This window comes from Lynx rufus, unplaced genomic scaffold, assembly GCF_022079265.1.
Source record: "Lynx rufus isolate CCGP_SWC_20201006 ecotype Redwood Valley unplaced genomic scaffold, mLynRuf1.p SCAF_17, whole genome shotgun sequence".
In the NCBI taxonomy this organism is placed as follows: domain Eukaryota; kingdom Metazoa; phylum Chordata; class Mammalia; order Carnivora; family Felidae; genus Lynx; species Lynx rufus.
This window is the reverse complement of record NW_025814831.1, coordinates 43,204,844-43,213,687: the sequence shown is the minus strand read 5'-3', so window position 1 is coordinate 43,213,687 and position 8,844 is coordinate 43,204,844.

Genomic DNA, 8,844 nt, shown 5'->3' with positions numbered 1-8,844 from the left:
TTTGGGAGGACATCCAATGAGGAATATTATATCGAAGTATCAAATGACAAAGTGAGAATAAAAATTTTATCCTGGGGGCACCTGGGAGGCTCAGTGGGTTAAGCATCTGACCTTTGATTTCAACTCAGGTCACAGTTTACGAGTTTGAGCCCCACATGGGGCTCTGCACTGACAGTGTGGAGCCTGCTTGGGATTCTCTCTCTCCCTCTCTCTCTGCCCCTCCCCTACTCATGCTCTCATGCTCTCTCTCTCCCTCTCTCTCTCTCTCTCTCAATAAGTAAATAAACTTTTTTTAAAAAGATTAAAAAAAGAATTTAGAAAAACAATGTTATCCTGATGTAAATATTGTCCATATGCACCGATCCCCATGATAATAAGCAACCCTATCAGAATATACTTTGAGAACTATATGTATAGCCTAAATGCTGTACTTGAAGGTAAGAATTATCACAGAATGAACGCATGTCCCAAGAATGGATTCAATCTTGTATTTTTATTTCTTCTTTTAAAAACTTTTACTTTTTTAATATGCAAAAGTAGACAAAGCAATGTTCAAAAGAAACCCAACTAGCCATTACGCAGGCCCCCAAACCTCCGACCCAAGGCCTATCTGCCCCATCCATAAATTAAATCTGCCCCTCCTCATATTATTTGGTAGCAAATCTAAGCATCATATAATTTTTCATCATGCAACTCTATCAGAGAAGTCTTTAGTTAATAACGTAACTACAATACCACGATCACATCTAAAACATTTTAACAATGATTGCTTAATATAAAAGTTCCAGTCATTGTTCCTGTGACTTGTTTATAACTTCAAGCAATAAGCCCAGATGGCAAAACAACCTCTGTCAGATAAGGACTTGGAGAAGAGGGGCTCCATGCGTGTCCTGATAGGACACACATGGCAGTGTTTCTTCTCATTGCCAAGTGATCCCGTCAGGCTGGGGTTTAAGGAACTGAAGGAAATTCAAAAATAAGCTCAGAAAACGTATGCCATATGGACGTTAAAGGATTACTCTCCCCCTTTGGTTATGAAATGACTAACTATTTTCAGCTAAAATGTGTGGGATCTGTTTCAAAAAATGGAATAGCTTTCCCTCACCGAGCATATTGATTAGAGACATAATCTAGACTGTCTGGGAATAGTTTCTCTGTAGCTGAACAAATCACACCCTTCAATGCGCTGTTTAATTTTAGATGCATCTTGTCACATTTATTTAAATGTTTTGGCTCTGGATTTTTTTTCCCTTTCCATGTGCCTGATGTCCGCATTTATAATTTAGCTGTCATCTTTCTCAAAAGGCAGTGTGGGGCGATAGAAAAAGCAATCCCAGGTTTCATCACATATAAGTGGTATGAACCTATACAAGTTACTTACCCTCTCTGAGCAAGAATTATTTTTCATTTGGTGACTAATGAGGATTTGTGAGGATCGAATGAGATAATGGATATAGCACTGTGCCTGCATGTACTAGATAATCAAAAAATCAAAGCTATTGTTAATAAAAGAGGAATTTTCTATAATAAAAACATGTAATTTATCAAAAGTTCCCCCCAAATAGTTTTTTTCATTAGCATTTATTATATCTTACCGATTTCTCAACAAAACCATAAGCTATTATGCATGGATCAGTTATTTAAGGAATAATGTTCCTTCCATCACTGCCCTGAATGTAAACAAATACTTAGAGTAACATAACTGTAACAAATAGACACTCTTTTTTTTAAATTTTTATTTATATTATTTTTGAGAGAGAGAGAGACCCAGAGCACTAGCAGGGGAGGGGCAGACAGAGAGGGAGACACAAAATCAGAAGCAGGCTCCTGCTGTCTATGCTGACAGCTCAGAGCCTGACACAGGGCTCAAACTCACGAACCATGAGATCATGAGCTGAGCTGAAGTCAGACACTTAACCAACTGAGCCACCCAGGCACCCCACAAATAGACACTCTTAATTAAGTCATTCTACTGTGAACCTATTTTTTAAAAATCAGGTCTATATCCAACCATTCTATGTACTCTATCTTTTCAGAATAAAATATCAAACTTTCTGTTTGAAACTAATAGAAAAAAATAATGAGAAAACAACAACAACAAAAACTTCATTTTAGCAATAATACAAACAAATCCAAGTCAGTAGGCTCTATTCCAAACCTGACTCTGGCCTGAGGTAAGAATATGGGGAAACCAGAAAACTTCCATTTCTATTCTTTCATTTGTAGGCACGGCATGAAATAATTTATAATAGAATATTAATAAAATAGGATGCTAGTTCAGCAAACAAACGTATTTATGGCTCAATGTATGGTTTATTAAAATATTTATTAAATATTTTAGTCAATATTCTCTGCCTTTACAAGTAAGTTTAAATATTCTGTGAGTAATGGATTCTGTGACTCATAGTTCAAGATCTTGCCATATCTTATAGTTAGCAATAAATTTTCATTATGTAGTTCTACAAGAATGAAGAGTGTGATAAATCAGCCCAGATATGTCCTGACCTTAACACAGTTTCTGGTTCTACTCTCTAGTGAATTACTTCTCTTTCCTCAAAGGGGACACACCACCATAATTCCAGCTCATTGTGAGCTCTGGCTCATTTTTTGAAGTTTTATTACAACGTGTCATGAGTATTCATGAAATGTGTCATGAAATATTCTTTGAGAGGTCAGATTCAAGAGCACTATTGTGGTCAATCACGCAGATGGGCAGCTACATACAAAGTCTAAAGCAATTTCCCACTTGCCTTGCCAACTGGCTACAAGGTAAGGTGGGAGGCAGTGTAGCTGGCCATCTTTCTATGCCATTGTCATCCATTCAAAAAACTACCAAAGCCTATTCCATACTCAGTTCCAGGTAGGTTCTGGTCTACAAAATCTCTGCTCTCAGGGTGAAGGCACGGTAAATAAGAGATTACAGTAATCAATGTTAGTTACTCATTAATAATTTATACAGAACCTACAATACTCCAGATGCTCTGTTAGGCACGAGGGAGACAACAGCAAGCTAAATAGGCAAAAATATTTTAGTGTTCTGTAATGTGCACAGGATGTCATGGAGGCCCAGATAAAGATCTAAATACACTGACAGACCAGAGGTCAGGGAAAGCTTTTCAGAGGAGGTGATACTTCAGCAAAGTTTGGAGAGACAAAGAACAAAGATGTTAGATAAAGAAGGCACTCTCAGCACAATATGGGAGGTGTGAAGCAGCAGGATATATTTGGGAAACTACTGGTAGGTTATTATAGCTACTGCTTTATCTTAAAACTCCAGAATATCATTGAAAGATTTGAAGCAAAGAGTGTTAATGATTGCATTTGCATTTTAGAATGCTTATTCAGCCTGCAGTACAGACAATGGACTGTGGAGGGGACAGAGAGTCCAATTAAGCAGGTATTGTTATAATCCTGATTGCACAATAGGAAAGGAATAGATAAGGTTTACCATACTATAGAACTTTGCAATTGATTGGGATAGGAAAAGATTGAATGAGAGGGGGCTAGAAAACTTCCAGATCTCTAGCTCTAAAGGCAACTGCTTGAGTCATTGGTACTAATGAAAACTCTTCTTTGACTAAACGTTGAAGAGCTTTTATGGTGCATTCAGGAAGCCTAAGATTGGGTCACCTTCCCAGCCACTCTGGACCCAACGTGGGTCTCTGAGTTAAAGAAGGTGAGTTATTCCTGGGTGGCTCAGGCGGTTAAGCCTGACTTGGGCTCAGGTTATGATCTCACTGTTTGTGAGTTCGGGCTCCCTACGGGGCTCTGTGCTGACAGCTCAGAGCCTCAAGCCTGCTTTGGATTCCATGTTTCCCTCTCTCTGTGGCCCTTCCGCAGTTGTGCTGTTTGTTTTGTTGGGTTTTTTTCCTCTGTCTCTGTCTCTCAAAAATAAATAAACATTAAAAAAAATTTTTTTTTTAAAGAAAAGTTATTCCTGAAACAATAAGTAATTGTTAGCTTTGAGGAGGATTTTGACGACTAAGAATGAACAGTTTTCAATATGGGTTTAAGGATTAGTTATTATCTTCATTTTGGGGACATAACCTGCAGAAGGAATTGAAAAATAAAGCTACCTTATGAGATCTGCAATTCTGATTAAGTCTTGTATATTAGAAAAAAACTAATTTGGAGGGACTTCTATAACTGGAACTATAAAGAACTTCTGACCATGTAACTTTAGTTCATTAGATCAGATATTAAATATTTTTCTAAAAGTGTCTGAAAAAAACAGCTCTAAATTGTGATCAATGCCTTATTGCAATTTTATTGTTACTAAATATAAAATTTGGTCTTCTCCCATATGGGGAACATTTTAAAGGTAATTTGTTGCATATATATTATTATCACCTAGTTAATGGTCATCATTTATCTCATGGACTCTTGGAATAGCTTGCAAATTGGTTTCTCACCACAATCTCAATCCCCTCCATTTCACTCTGGTCTATCCCATTTTAAAGATTTTTCTTTTGGGGGGCCACTGGGTGGCTCAGTCGTTAAGCATTTGACTTCAGCTCGGGTCATGATCTCATGGTTCATGATTTTGAGTCCAACATCAGGTGAGCTTGAGCCCCACTTCTCCCCTTCTCTCTCCCTCTGACCCTCCTGAGACTCCCTGCCCCTCACACACTTGCGCCCTCTCTCTTTCTCAAAAAGAAAGAAAGAAAGAAAGAAAGAAAGAAAGAAAGAAAGAAAGAAAACCCAAGATTTTATTTTTTTTATTTTTCTAAGTAATCTCAACAGTCAATGTGGGGCTCAAATTTACAACCCCAAGATCAAGAGTCACATGTTCTAGAGACTGAGCCAGCCATGTGCCCCAGTCTACCCCACTTTAAAAGAAGTGAACACAGGTGCACTTGGGTGGCTCAGTCCATTAAGTGTCCAACTCTTAATTTTGGCTCAGGTCATGATCTCATGGTTTGTGGGTTTGAGCCCCATGTCTGGCTCCATACTGACAGCATGGAGCCTGCTTGGGGTTCTCTAGCTCCCTCTCTCTCTCTCTCTCTGCCCCTCCCCCACTCACATGCGCTCTCTCGAAATAACTAAGCTTTAAAAAAAAATAAAGACGGGGTGCCTGGATGGCTCAGTCAGTTAAGCGCCCAACTTTGACTCAGGTTGTGATCTCACAGTTCGGTTTGTGAGTTTGAGTCCCACGTAGGGCTTTGTGCTCACAGTCCGGAGACTGCTTCAGATCCTGTCTCCCTCTCTCTCTGCCCTTTCCCTGTGTTCTCTCTTTCTCTCAAAAATAAACATTAAAAAAAATAATAAAAATAAAAGAAGTTGGGAATGCAAGCTGGTGCAGTCACTCTGGAAAACAGTATGGAGGTTCCTCAAAAAACTAAAAATAGAACTACCCTACAACCCAGCAATTGCACTACTAGGTATTTATCCAAGGGATACAGGTGTGCTGTTTTGAAGGGACACATGCACCCCCATGTTTATAGCAGCACTATCAACAATAGCCAAAGTATGGAAAGAGCCCAAATGTCCATCGATGGATGGATGGATAAACGGATAAACAATGGAATATTACTCGGCAATCAAAAAGAATGAAATCTTGCCATTTGCAACTACATGGATGGAACTGGAGGGTATTATGCTAAATGAAATTAGTCAGTCAGAGAAAGACAAATATTATATGACTTCACTCATATGAGGACTTTAAGAGACAAAACAGATGAACATAAGGGAAGGGAAACAAAAATAATATAAAAACAAGGAGAGGGACAAAACGTAAGAGACTCAGAAATATGGAGAACAAACTGAGGGTTACTGGAGGGGTTGTGGGTGGGGAGATGGGCTAAATGGATAAGGGGCACTAAGGAATCAACTCCTAAAATCATTGTTGCACTATATGTTAACTAATTTGGATGTAAATTAAAAAAAAAATAAATTAAAAAAATAAATAAAAATAAAAATAGAAGTGAATGCAAAGTGATCAAATTGAACACAAATATGACATCGTCTTTCCCTTGCTTAACATATTTTGAATGGTGACTAATAACTATAGCATAAAGTCCAAAGTCCCCAGTATATCAGTAACGGGCTTAATGATTTAGACCCACCACCCAATTGGCAATTTTGCCAATTGACACCTACCCCTCTAGCCTTACCAAATTTCTTACAAACTCTTGCTACATGCAGTTGTCTCAGTCTGGAATGCCCTTTGTGTAGGTCAATTGGAACACTGCCACTAGGCTTCTAAAGTTCATTTATTGTGTCCCACCTCCCATGGAAAAATTTCAAGTTGTTCCCTGGTCTCTGCCTTTAAAGCACCATGTTCATCCAAGCATTAACTTTTATCAATAGTTTTAAAAGTTTGCTTATTTGTCTGTAAATGTGACTAGAAATATTGTTTTATATTTGTACTTCCAGTGCCTAACAGAGCATCAGCTTGAATTCAAGAATGGATGAATGGATACCTCCCTGAAGCTGCTGCAACTATTCTGTAGGCAACTGATTGGTTCCCTTCCTCCCTCCTCCTTTAATACTGTCTATATATTTCCAGAATAGTTATTTATTACCTTATATGTCCATCTCTCCAATATAGTCTGTGAGTAGACCATTCTTTCCTATTGTTTTAGTTTCTGGTTCTAGCATATAATATGCCCTGAAAAACTTGAAAGCATGGTTCTCAAACTTGTGAGTGGTACTATATTTTGTAGGTCAAATGCCAGAGTTTTGATTCAAAAAGACCTGGGTTTTTGTTTTTTCACGATATGGAAAGGCTGGAAAGATGGACCCAAACAAGCCAAATCAAATTTGACAGAAAGAGGTATAAATCTCCAAGTTTTGGTACACGTTAGGTTTTTATTTGCAAGGTTGGAGAGAACCGAGTCAATAGTATGATGTGACTGAAAATAAAACACAGACACGCACTCTATGAATTAATAAAGCACAGAAGCTGGAGCAAGAGAGTTGTGCCTTGTCATACTATGAACTCTTCAGATGTAACTTGGGTGTTGTATAACTTATGGGCCACATTAACAAAATAGGAAAATTCCAGAAGTGGGTACATGGGCTCATGAGTGGCCTGAAAACTGCAAAAATAGGAATAGTTAGAAGAATAGGAATGCCTGGCTTGGGAAAAGGGAGCAGGGAGAGCAGGGGAGACAGACTATGGAGTATTAGCTCAAGGGTTGCAGATTCCATTCAACCTACTTTCGATTATTAGGCCTGTATATCTTCCTCATTTTGCAAATGAGGAAATTTGTAAAGTTTAATGGAGTTACCTGAAATCACTCAGCTAATAGAGCTAGGGCTCAACTCTGATCCATTATATCGAGCTGCTGGAAGAGTTGGGCTTCCTTAAATGTTTATCCTTATAGCATTTTCCTTTTATTTAAACCCCTACTTGTATTACCAAATGCATTTTCAGTACATTGTAGATGGAAACTAGTCATCACTGGAAACATTTGGGGAGAAAACTCTCATCACAGACGGATAGGAGAGTCTTGCATTTGGTTGCAGTTTAGACTTGAAACCCTCCTAGGTTACTTCATATACTAAGGTTTCAAAATTCTGTGATATAACATACATATTTGAGTTAATGCATAACTACTTTATAATTAAGCAGTGCAGTTTGAGCTCTGGAGTCTGAGTTTGAATTCCTGCTCTGCCACTTACCAGCTAAGAGGTCTTGGGCACATTTTTAACCTCTCTTGTCCTCAGTATCCTCATTTGTAAAAGGGAGAAGTAATATTTAACTCATAAAGTTATTGTGAGGGCAAAGATCTAGCAAACAGAAGTCAACAAACATGAGTCTAGCTGTATGTATGGGAATGAAAGAGATTGTCAAAGGAGAGGGTATCAAGCAAGAAGGGCTCTCAGGGCAGAACCATGGAGAACACCAATATTTAGCTGGTGTGCTGGGTTGAAAAGTATTCCCCCACAAACTCTTGTCCACTGGAAACCTTATTTGGAATTAGGATCTTTGCAGATATAACCAAGTTAAATTGGGTTAGGATTAGCACCCTAATTCAATGACTGGTATTCCTATAAGAGGGAAATCTGGACACAGAGAGATGCACAGGAGGAAAATGATAAGAAAACATGGGGAAGAGACTGTTACATGGAGACCGTAGACACAGGGAAGAAGGCCAGGTGGCCACAGGGACAGATTGGTGTGATACATCTATTAAGCAAAAAACACCAAGGACTAAAGGCAACCACCAGAAGCTAGAAAGAGGCAAGGAAGGATCCTCCCCAAGAGCCTTCAGAGAGAGCATAACCTTGCCAACACTTTCATTTAACATTTCTAGCTCCCAGAACTGTGAGAATAAATTTCTCCTGGGTGGACAAATTCCACCCAGTTTGTCCTACTTTGTTATAGCATCCCTAGGAAACTAACACAGTTGGTGAACAGTCACGGACAACACAGGATGGGTGAGAACACTTCATAGTTTCAAAACTGTTTCATAAATATATCTCAACCGGTCTTCACAAATACCTCGTGAAGTAGCAGTAAAGTTTGTAGATAAGAAAATATATAATCAGAAGTATTAGGAACTCGATAGAAGGTGGCAGAAGAAACAGAATTTCAACCCGAGTAAAAGGTCCTCTTCACTCTGACCCTGTGAAGCAAAATGCTTCATCCTTTCCCAGTCTTTTTGAAGCTTCCTTCCCTAGCACAATTCCAACTTCAACCTCTGACCTCTGGCAATTTGCTTTCAGGAAGATCACTGATCAGTGAATTCTACATGAGTTACATTGTCTAACTTTTTGCATTGTACAGCCTTAACCCTTACTATGGAAAGACCTTATCCCTTATCCACACAGGTAAGGAAGACATACTGGGGATGAATTTCCTCTTCCTATCGTTCAGAGACAAGGCAGCAACCTACC